Consider the following 12012-nt stretch of genomic DNA (forward strand, 5'->3'; position numbering starts at 1 on the left):
GGCCACCAAGCATGTTTTAATGTTTTTAAAAACAATAGGATTATGCATTTTCCTAATTTCATAAATTATTTGTTTATTATTAAAATTCCAGGGTGAGTTGGGTTCACCAACATCTAAATTTTGAATTATTTTTTAAGAATAAAATTTATATTTGATTAAAATTGATATTTTTATTTAGAATATTTCATGTAGAAAAAATAATTATCTAATTATTATTATTAGTAAGAAAAGAATGTCAAAGATTTACATATTAACTCAAAAGAATTTGACTTTGTTGGGTTGTTAGATTCCCATAATTAAAAATATTCCATATAAAAAATTAATTGTCTAATATTAAATATTCATATTCCTATAAAAAAAATTCCATAATAAGATATTTCTTTTATTATTATGAAAGTCCTTCTAAAGAATATAAAGCATGAAAAAGTAATTAGGTAAATTCATTGATCATATTTTTCATATGTAAATTATGAATTTGGAATGTTATTAATGTGTTTTATATGTCTTTAAATATTTTTTTAAAAATAATTTGTTTTTATAATAATTTATTTTTAATTATTCATAATTGTTCAATTAGTTTTCAAAATAGCTCTTCAAAAATAAGTGAAAATAATTATAAATAATTAAAATATATTCTCATAAAAAATTCTATTTTCATAATAAGTTTTCTAAAGATCTCTAGTGTGTTTGGAGTTTGAAAAATAGTTTTTTATTTTAAAAATAGAAAACCATTTTTAAAAAACGTTTCCAAACAAATTTTTATTTATTTATTAAATTTAAAATCTAAAGATAGATTGAGGCACCTAAAGTGAGAAGAATAAAAAGAAAATAAGGGTGACAAGGCAAGAGAACGGGAATAAGAAAAGAAGAAATGAAGATAGGGTTAAATTTTTTAAGAAACGTGGATTTGAGGAAAAAGAAATATTTTTATAGGGATTTCACACATAATGACGGAGCTAGTTAACGCCTAGGTGGGGCATAGGGTTTTGAACTTTGACTTTAAATTTAAATGGAAAGTATTTTTTTCATTACATTATATACCATTATTTCTTCCTCTTTTGTCCCCTAAAATAATTATTCTATTTGTCCCTCTCTTAGAGCACATTTCTACCTCTGCCGCTTCACACATCAATTTAATTTTTTTTTTTTAAATGGAATTATATATGAACCCATATTGTTTGTTTCCAACATCCTTATCTCTTTCCCCAATTTTTTCTTTCATCCACTTACCCAAATCAATTATACCCAAAAAGGAGTTTCAAGTCATTTAAGTCTTATTCTTCCTCCTTTAAATCCCATCTTCCACATTTATTCCAATCCAAAAATCTCATTTTTTTTTTCAAAAATCTCATTTTTTTTTTCAAAAAAAAAAAAAGAAAGAAAAAATCCCACATACTTGATTAAAATCTCATATTCATAGTTGAAGTTTTCATTAAAGGTTTGGAAGAATATCCCTATTTATTTTCATTTTCAAATTCTTGATTAAAATTTTGATTTTTTTTCATTATTGAATTATTATCTTTTATGAATTTCTACAATAATTTGAATTTGGAATGATAAATAGGTGGATATGTAGTTGTTACTTGGTGCTTGTATCTTAGACATATGTATACCATCTTAGCATTGGTATGTTGGATAGTTTGGCTCTGCCTGATGCTTATATATTTAGTGTTAGCCCCTTAGCCTCTTGATCCGATGTTGAAGGAATGGGCCTCATGGGTAGGCCTTGCACCCATGGGAGCCTAGACGGAGAGCAAGGATGGCTAGGAGGTTTGGTGGTTCAAACCTAAGGAGGCCATGCGCAAGCCAAACACGCACCACGAGCGAGCCAGACACGTACTATGCGCGCACTACGGATGAGCCAAACAGGCACCGCGCACGCACCACGGGCAAGCCAAACAGGCACCGCAGGCGAGCCGCGCGCGCACCAGGCATATATTGACTATGGAGCTGGTACAGATGGAGGGTAAGGTTATTTTAGAATATAATTTATAATTATTTAAATATTTCATTATGTCTCCTTAAGCATGTATGATGTCTCCTCTAAACATCTTGAGAATGGGTCTATATTGCTCTTTAAGGGAGAGGGGGGGTAGGTGACTCAAGGGGGCATTAAGGGAAGGCCTTAACCGCACCAAGGGGGCACCATGGCACGACCTTGACCGTATCAAGGGGGCACCATGGCACAACCTTGGGCGTGCCTAGGACACACGGATGGCACTTAAGCACGCACACATGGGCTCCATGACATGTGTGGCGTGCACCCCGTTGCAGCAATGGCATGAGGCCTAATACGACCTATCTTCTCCCCGCACAGGCACGAAGGTGTCTAAGTCTTGTGCAGCGAGCTAGTTGGGAAAGCCATGGGTGCAATGCCATGGACTGATGGGGCACTAGACAGTCAGCTGACTCGCACCCATGATGCTTACGCATGGCATAAGGGTGCAATGCCTTGTGCACCAAGAGGGAATAGCCATGGGCGCAATGCCATGGCTCGTTGCTATGGAGCTTGACCTGATAATGGGAGCTAGACATATGCCCAGGCCATGGGCACCTCGACATGGCATGGGCTGACACATTAGTGTGAGGAAGGCAGACTAATGCACCAGACACTTGGTTAGCTGGTTGGTGCATGTTGCTGGTTCAGATGGCAGCTTGCTAGTGGCAGCAAGAGTATGATCAGGATAGTAGTCAGCTACAAAGGACTAGCAGATGGCTGCGAACTAATGGTTGGTGCAAAAAGACACCTTGGACTAAAGAAGTGTCTCCAACTAGGTGGTTACACGAGTAGTTCACTAGCTGGGTGGTTATACAAGTAGTTTTGGGCGGTTATGGCAGTTGCATTACCACCAGACTGGCTCCTTGGTTTTGAATTTTGAAATTGTAACTTGCAGGTTTGTCATTTAAAAATGAGTCTCCTGGATCTCTGAGACAGAGCATGAGAGCATAGGATGTGTCTTTGAATGCTTAAGGGTTTTAAGCATTATTCTCTGACTCAAGCCAAGTGTTGAGACACTTTGGAAAACGATTTTGTATCTTGTAATGAGTGAAATAATACAAGTTGAGAAGGGTTCCCATAATTATTGTGTCATATTACTTTGCTTTTCTAAGGGCTGTGAAGAAAGGTTGGCTAAGGAAAGGTCCTTAGCACCGCACACTCGAAAAAAAAAATTAACGCAATTATCAAGGGTGTGACAAGTGGTATCAGAGCTTGTACTAGAGATGGTTGGTGGTAGCGCAATGGAAGCCTTGTGGAAAAGGATTGCTCGGATAGAATAAACATTAGGAGAATGGCCATGTGAGGATGGCATTGTGGCTTCATGGGTAGAGCACACTATGAGAGAAATTCAAGTGGAGAAAAGTTTGTTGGAGAGCCATGACAAATTCTTTGAGGAGAAATTTGATGGCTTGAAAATAAAGATTCAGTCCCTCATATATGACTTCAAAGGCGCCCTGCAGTCTTACGGAGAAGACATCGCAGACTCAAGAAGACTGTGTTGCAGGGATGCTCTTCAGGCCTTGAAGCCCCTCCCAAAGCTCGGGTCCTAGAGCTTAAGGGCTTCAATGGTAACAGGAACGCGAAGGAGTTGGAGAATTTCTTATGGGACATGGAGCAGTTCTTCAAGGCTGCTCATGTTCCTAATGGCGAGAAAGTGTCCATTACCAGTATGTATCTAACTGGGGATGCCAAACTATGGTAGTGAACAAGGATGGAGGATGAAGCAAAGTCTAGAAGGCCTCAAATCACCACTTGGGAGACTCTGAAGAAGAAATTGAAATATAAATTCCTCCCCACCAACACTGCCTAGGTGGCCAGGGAATCATTGAAAAGGCTTAGACATACCAGATTAGTGAGGGACTATGTCAAGGAATTCAATTCCATGATGCTAGACATAAAGAACATGTCAAATGAGGACAAGCTTTTCAATTTCATGTCTGGATTGTAAGGGTGGGCTCAGACGGAACTTAGGAGGCAAGGAGTTCGTGATCTCCCTACTGCCATGGCTGCAGCAGATTGCTTGGTGGATTACAAGATGGGTGGCGCCATCTCCACCATGCAGAAACAAAAGTTAGAAGGGGGTAAGAAGACTAAGGTTGAGGGCAAGACTTCTAAGAAGTTATGGTGGAAGAAACATAATAAGAAAACTGTTGTAGGGGGAAAACCAGTGGAGAAGACCACAAAATTTGTGCAACAGACCACCCAGATGGCAATGATGTTTCATTTACAATGGCCCTTACCGAACTAGAGACTACCCTAAAAGAGAGAAACTCTCGGCCCTTGTGACTGCAGACAATAAAGGAGAATCTGACTCAAAGACCCCCCCTAGAGTTAACCCACTGCAACTCCTAAATGTAATTCCTGGTGAGACCCCAGTCTAAAAGTCCCTAATGCATGTTCATGCGGTTGTGAATGGTGTGCAGGTGAAGGCTTTGGTAGGCAGTGGTGCCACTCACAATTTCTTGACCACCAGAGAAGCAACCGGGTTGGGATTAAAGTTGGAAAGAGGATACTAGTCGAATCAAGGCAGTCAATAGCAAAGCCCATAAGATCCAAGGGGTAGCCAAGAATATCCTCATGCAAGTTGGTGACAGGAAGGGCACGTTCAACCTACTTTGTGTGCCCTTGGACGACTTCAATTTGATCATTGGTGTAGACTTCCTTTTGAAGGCTAAAGTGGCCTTGATCCCACATTTGGGTGGATTTGTGGTACTAGAAGAGAAAAAACCCTATTTGGTACAGGCCTTGAGGGCGAAGGATGGTGGTAAGAGTCAACCTGAGATGTTGTTTGCTATCCAGTTGAAAAAGGGATTGAAGTAGGGTCAGGATACCTATGTTGTAGCCTTGATCGAGATCAAGAAGGGACAGTCTGTGGAAGTCCCTGATTCAGTGGTCAAAATCTTAAAGGAGTTCAAAGATGTAATGCATGTAGAACCCCCCAAGAAACTGCCACCCTGACAACCTATTGACCACAAGATTGAATTGTTGCCTGGAGCAAAGCCCCCGGCTCAAGTGCCTTACAGGACGTCTCCTGCAGAATTGTTGAAGCTACGCAAACGATTGAGGGAATTGTTGGATGCAAACCTGATCCAGCCCTCAAGGGCTCCATATGATGCACCAGTGCTATTCCAAAAGAAGCATGATGGCTCTCTACCCATATGTGTGGATTATAGGGCTCTCAACAAGGTGACCATAAAGAACAAATACCGATCCCCTTAGCAGCCAAGTTATTTGACAGATTGTCAAAGGCCACTTATTTCACCAAATTGGACCTAAGATTGGGCTATTGGCAAGTGTGGATTGCAGCAAGAGATGAAAGGAAAACAACCTATGTAACTCGGTATGATTCATATGAGTTTTTGGTAATGTCCTTTGGACTGACTAATGCCCCTGCTACTTTTTGCAATTTAATGAATGATGTCATGTTTGATTATTTGATGCATTTGTGGTAGTATACCTAGATGATATTGTGGTGTACAGACAGACTCTAACAGAACATGAAAGACATTTGAGATTAGTGTTCCAATGATAGAGGGAGCATAGGTTTCATGTAAAGCTAAAGAAATTTGAGTTTGCTCAGGAAGATATCACATTTCTAGGACATAAAATCAGTGCAGGCCTGATCAAAATGGATGAAGGCAAGGTACAGACTATCAAGGAGTGGCCAGTCCCTAGCAAAATGACTGAGTTGCAGTCCTTCCTTAGCTTGGCCAACTACTACAAAAGGTTCATTAAGGGGTATTCAAATATGGTGTCCCCCCTTACTAACCTATTAAAGAAGGACAACCAATGGGACTGGAGCATGTAGTGTCAAATGGCTCTTGAAGGCTTGAAGGAAGCCATCTCCACTGAGCCTGTGCTACGTTTTCCAAACTTGGATTTTCCCTTTGAAGTCTAAATGGATGCCTCAGATAGGGCCTTAGGTGGAGTCTTGGTGTAGGAAATGCACCATGTGGCGTTTGAAAGCAGGAAACTGAATAATACTAAGTAAAAATACTCCACTCATGAGAAGGAAATGATAGTTGTGGTTCATTGCTTGCAGCAGTGGAGACATTACTTATTGGGAAGTATATTCATAGTTGTCACTGACAATGTGGTCAACACCTTCTTTAAAACTCAAAAGAAGTTGAGTCCCAGATAGGCCCGATAGTAGGAGTTCCTGGCCGACTTCTAGTTTGAATGGTTGCATCGACCAGGAAGGCATAACATGGTGGTTGATGCCCTAAGTAGAAGATAAGTGATTGCCTATATCACAACCCTCTCAGAAGTCATCTCTAACTTCAATGAGAAAATCAAGCAAGTTGTAGAGCACGACGTTGCATATGGCAGGCTAAAACAGCAAGTTAAAGAGAGTGTGATCAGAAGGTATTGGCTAGAGAGGGACCTCCTTGTGGAAAAATGAGGAAAATGGTATGTTCCTGCAAGCGGCTTGAGAAAGAAACCGTTGCGGGAAACTCATGATGCAAAGTGGGCAGACCATCCCAATGAAGAAAGGACTCTGGTATTGCTAGCCAGATCCTATTATTGGCCAAAGATGGGTGATGATGTGTAGGTGTATGTGAAATATTGTCTGGTCTATCAGATGGACAAGACCGAGATGAAGAAGGTTGCAGGATTGCTGCAGCCCCTTCCCATTCCATAAAAACCTTGGGAGAGCATTTCCATGTATTTCATCATCGAATTTCCAAAGGTTCGTGACTTCAAATCTATCTTTGTTGTTATGGATAGATTTTCTAAGTATTTTGTGTTTATACCTGCTCCTGATGCATGTCTTGCGGAGGAAGCGGCTAAGTTGTTTTTCAGCCATGTTGTGAAGCACTTTGGGTTGCCTCGAGATATAATAAGTGATCGGGATGCACAATTCACAGGCCGTTTTTTGGTGGAGTTTAAGTTTTTCACAAGAAATCATCCTCAGACTAATGGGCAGACAGAGAAGATCAATGTCTTACTAGAAGAATACCTCAGGCACTATGTGATAGCAACACAAAAGAACTAGGTTGATTTGCTTGACACTGCACAGTTGTGCTACAATATGCAAAGGAGCTCAGCAACAGGGATGAGCCCCTTTGAATTGGCTATTGGGGTACAGCCAATAATGCCTTTGGAAGTGGCCAAGCAAAAGCCAGGAGAAAATAGTCCTGCAGCATATAAGTTGGCTCGGTCCCGGCAAAAGATGTTTGATGAAGCCTAGGACAATCTAGAGAAGGTAGCTAGACGGATGAAGAAGTATGCAAACCGTGACTAACGACCCTTGGAATTTCAGGTTGGGGACAGGGTCCTTCTGAAATTGGCTCCTCAGATATGGAATAAAATCAGTAGTAAGACAAGGCAGAGGGGTCTAATTCCTAACTATGATGGACCATTTGAGGTAATAAAACGGGTGGGACATGTAGCCTATATGTTGAAGCTGCTTGAGAGGCTCAAGCTTCATCCCACTTTCCATGTCAGTTTTTTGAAGTCATACCATGAGGATCTAGATGCAGAGAGGGTGCAGTTTGATCAAGAGGTGGAGAAGATCTTGGATCACAGGACCATGGGACATAGTAGAAAGAACCGTCAAACCTATTTCTTGGTTCAATGAAAGGGGATTTCGGAAGCAGAAGCTACATGGGAGAAGGATTTTACCTTGTGGAAATTTGAGAAGGCGGACTAAACTTACTGGCAGACTAAGACAACGAGAGCGTTGACTTCAGCAGACGGAGATGGGTTTGTCAGCCCCTTAGCCTCTTGACCCGATGTTGAAGGAATGAGCCTCATGGGTAGGCCTTGCACCCATGGGAGCCTAGACGGAGAGTAAGGATGGCCTAGAGGTTTGGTAGATCAAACCCCAAGAGTTAAAATGAGGAGGTCATGTGTGAGCCAGACACGCACCACAAGTGCACCACGGGCGAGCCAGATAAGTACCGCACGCGCATCGTAGGCGAGCCAAGCAAGCACCACACGCGCACCGCAGGCATGCTAGGCAGGCACCGCGCGCGCACCGCAAATGAGCCAGGAATGCACCGCGTGCTCGCCAAGTAGGCACTGCGTGCGCATCAGGTATATGTTGACTATGAAGTTGGTGCAGATGGAGGGTGAGGTTCATTTTGGAATATAATTTATAATTATTTAAATATTATATTATATTTCCTCAAGCATGTATGGTGTCTCCTTCATACATCTTGAGAATGACCTGTATTGCTCTTTTAGGGGGAGAGGGGGGGGGGGGTAGGTGACTCAAGGGGGCACCATGGTACAACCTTGGGCATGCCTAGGACACGCGGATGGCACTCAAGCACGCACACATGGGCTCCACGACATGCGTGGCGTGCACCTCGTGGCCGTAACAACACGGGACCTGGTGCGGCCTATCTCTTCCTCGAGCAGGCACGAGGGCACCTAAGCCTTGTGCAGCCAGCTAGTTGGGGAAGCCATGGTCTAATGGGGCACTAGACAGGCAGTTGACTCGCACCCATGATGCTTACACATGGCACAATGGCACAATGCCCTATGCACCAAAAGAGAATAGCTATGGGCGCAATGTCATGGCTCGTTGTTGTGGAGCTTGACCTGACAGTGGGAACTAAACACATGCCCAGGCCATGGGCACCTCGACATGGTATGGGCTGACACATCAGTGTGGGGAAGGCACATTGATGCACCAAGCACTTGGTCAGCTGGTTGGTGCATGCTGCTGGTTTAGATGGCAATTAGCTAATGGCAGTAAGAGTGTGATCAAGACAACAATCAGCTACAAGGGACTAATGGTTGTAGACTGATGGCTGGATCGAAGAGACACCTTGGACTAAAGGAATGTCTCCAACTAGGTGGTTACACGAACAGTTCACCAACGGGGTGGTTATGCAAGCAGTTTTGAGTGGTTGTGGCAGTTGCATAGCCACTAAACTGACTCATTGGTTTTGAATTATGAAATTTGAAATTGTAACTTACAGGCTGGTCATTTAAAAAAGGGTCTCCTGCATCTCTAAGATAGAGCATGAAAGCATGAGATGTGTCTTTGAATGCTTAAGGGTTCTAAGCATTGTTCTCTGACTCAGGTCAAGTGTTGAGACACTTTGGAAAATGATTTTGTATCTTGTAGTGAGTGAAATAATACAAGTTGGAAAGGGTTCCCATAATTATTATGTCCTATTACTTTGTTTTTCTAAGGGCTGGGAAGGAAAGTTGGCTAAAGAAGGGTCCTTAGCACTACACACTCGGAAAAAAAAAAAATTAAGGCAATTATTAGAGGTGTGACACTTAGCATGTAGCTACCATCCAACCTTGTGGTATTGGACATCTTAGATCTATCCAACTCCTTAATGTTGGATATTTTTTTCTTAAAAATTATTATTATTATTTTAAAATTAAGAAAAATTTGAAATTCATTTTTGAAAGAACTTCTCTTGATCTATGAAATTACCCAAAGAGGATGAATAAATCGATGAAGTGATATATCAATTATGAGTAAAAACATATATCAATCCCAAGCAAAATAAAAAATCAATCATATAATTGACATATGATGTAAGGTGGAAAAATCACTTAGGTTTTCCTAGGTGTAAACAACTATAATAGAACTATTGACAACAAATTATTCACTAAATATAAAAAAAGAGTACACAGATTTGTAGAGTCTTATTGTTAGGATTGAGCATTTAAAAGAATGACATGATATAATAGAATAAGTTTTTATGAATAAATTTAATTATCAAGATTTATGGTCTCCTTTTTTTACCCTTTATTGCATTACTTGCTATTTGAGTATTCACGTTTGTATCTCTTGTATTATACTCTTGTATCTATTGTATTATAAATTACTTGGATGCATTAAGAGTTGTATAGAAGATCCAAATTATGATTTCTTGCAAAATGATAAATTGTTCATAGTTGGTTCATGGAATTAGGCAATCCATCAAATATTGTACTGCACTACCTTCTAATTTAAGGGTTGACTTGCTTGGTCATTGTGATGATTTTTCCATGGTGAGTACACTGGTGTGTATGGTTACACATTGGACCGAACCTGTAGTGAATTACAACATTGACTATCAGGTAGTCATGATTCAATAGGCTACTATAGTGTATAAGCTCTCAACTTGTGAGAATATTGAGATAGTGCTAAGGTTTTTACTGGCTTTGACCTATAAGTGAGACCCTAAGGTAGTCATATATTTTCTATAGATTGAATCACTATTGATTAAGGCAGATGACAACAAATATTCTCAAAATAAACAACATAATATCTCATGAATTAAGAGAGTGTATGCCCTTGGGTGATCCAAAGGTTTTGTGATCATGAAATTTTGTAGTCATAGTAATTCTTTTAGTAGAATTTGACATGTGTTATTTATGAGTTAGAGCATATCAATGGATCATATGATAGAAATATTTGAGACTCAACGATTGGAGAGATAATTTTAAGAGTTTAATAACTTCTACCTCATTATATTATGGGATACTAGTTCATATGAGTCTACATGCAATAGATGGTAGTTCACAGACTCAAACTTCTTATCTCGATGTTATTTCATAGGATATTGGAGTGCAATTGACTTATTTTAGTAGTGTCTTGAGTCAACTTTAGAATTAGACTATGAGGGAGCTAGAATTTTCCTATAAGTCATAATGTTCCCTACTCAAGCTCATATGCTTTGTTGGCACAAAGTCTTAAGGTTTTATAAAAAATTAATCATTTACGTGTATAAGAGTGTTTTGGTAAATATATAAATTTGCATAAAATTTTAAGATTAATTAATTATAGTTTTTTTTATTCAGTTAATTTATTAATTAAAGCCTAATAGAGTTAATCAATTAATTAGGACCTAGTGAATTAGATTAAGTAACCTAAGCCCAAGATGAGCTCAAGTCACTTAAGCCCACAAGGAGGACTATTGAGGGGTATTTGGGTTCCTTATTCATATATGTGAATAAGATCATTTTCGTAAAACATAAGATTGCACAAGAACTTATGAATTATCTTTTTAAATCGGGTTAATTAATTTATTAGGACCAATAAAGATAATTAATTAACTATGACCTAAGCGAGATAACTTAAATGACCTAAGCCTAAGATGGGCTTAAGTGACTTAAGCCCACAAGATATCCTATATAGACCCCCTTAGGACTTTAGAGATGTTTTCGTCATCCGAACTTTAGAGAGGAACCCTAATCTCCAACCCCTCTAAAGAGCATTTCACCTCCTTCTATGCCAAGATCCAGGAAAAATAGTTATCGAGTGGAAGACCTTTTAGTTTTCGAGATCTACTATACCTCTTCTTTAGATTGGATTTGATCTGGTAATATCTAGATCACAAGTATCGCTTTCTTGTAGGGAAACCAAGATTGCTCTATTCCTTTACCTGGGGTCTTTTAAGCTGTATGTAATCTATTCCTATGAATCTCTAGATCTAAGCACAAAAAACATATTATAATAAAAACCATAAATAATATAGTCTAGATAGAAGAACATGATACCTATGATCTGGATGCTCCCAAATCCAATCTTATCGATAAAGTAAATTGTACATATCATAGATCTCATATGCCTAAACATCTTATACCCGATCAATCCTTTCACAGATCCTAACATAAGAAAAGTGTGGTCTTCTCTCTAGAAGGGGGGTTAGGGTTTTTTTCTCTTTAAGGTATAAAAGATATAACCAAAAGTGAAGCCTTAAACCCCAAAGAGGATTTATATAAGTTTCCTCGTGGGCTTAAGTGACTTGAGCCCAACTTAGATTTGGGTCACTTAATCTAACCCATTTAGGTACTAACTAATTAATTAATCCAATCCAGAAAGACCATTCATAAGATCCAGCATAAACTTACATTTTTACCAAAACGTTGTTATGCACACTTATAAATTACAAACACAAAATTCTCTCAAACAAATATGCATCCATGAATCAAGAACTCGAAAGAGGACTACTGAGACCCATAGGAAAATATTGGCTCCCTTAGAATCTAATTATGAAGTTGATTTAACATCCCACTACAAAGGATCAAATGCACTCCAATATCATATGCATTAC

The sequence above is a fragment of the Vitis vinifera genome, chromosome 1 (genome assembly GCF_030704535.1).
Source record: "Vitis vinifera cultivar Pinot Noir 40024 chromosome 1, ASM3070453v1".
NCBI lineage: Eukaryota > Viridiplantae > Streptophyta > Magnoliopsida > Vitales > Vitaceae > Vitis > Vitis vinifera.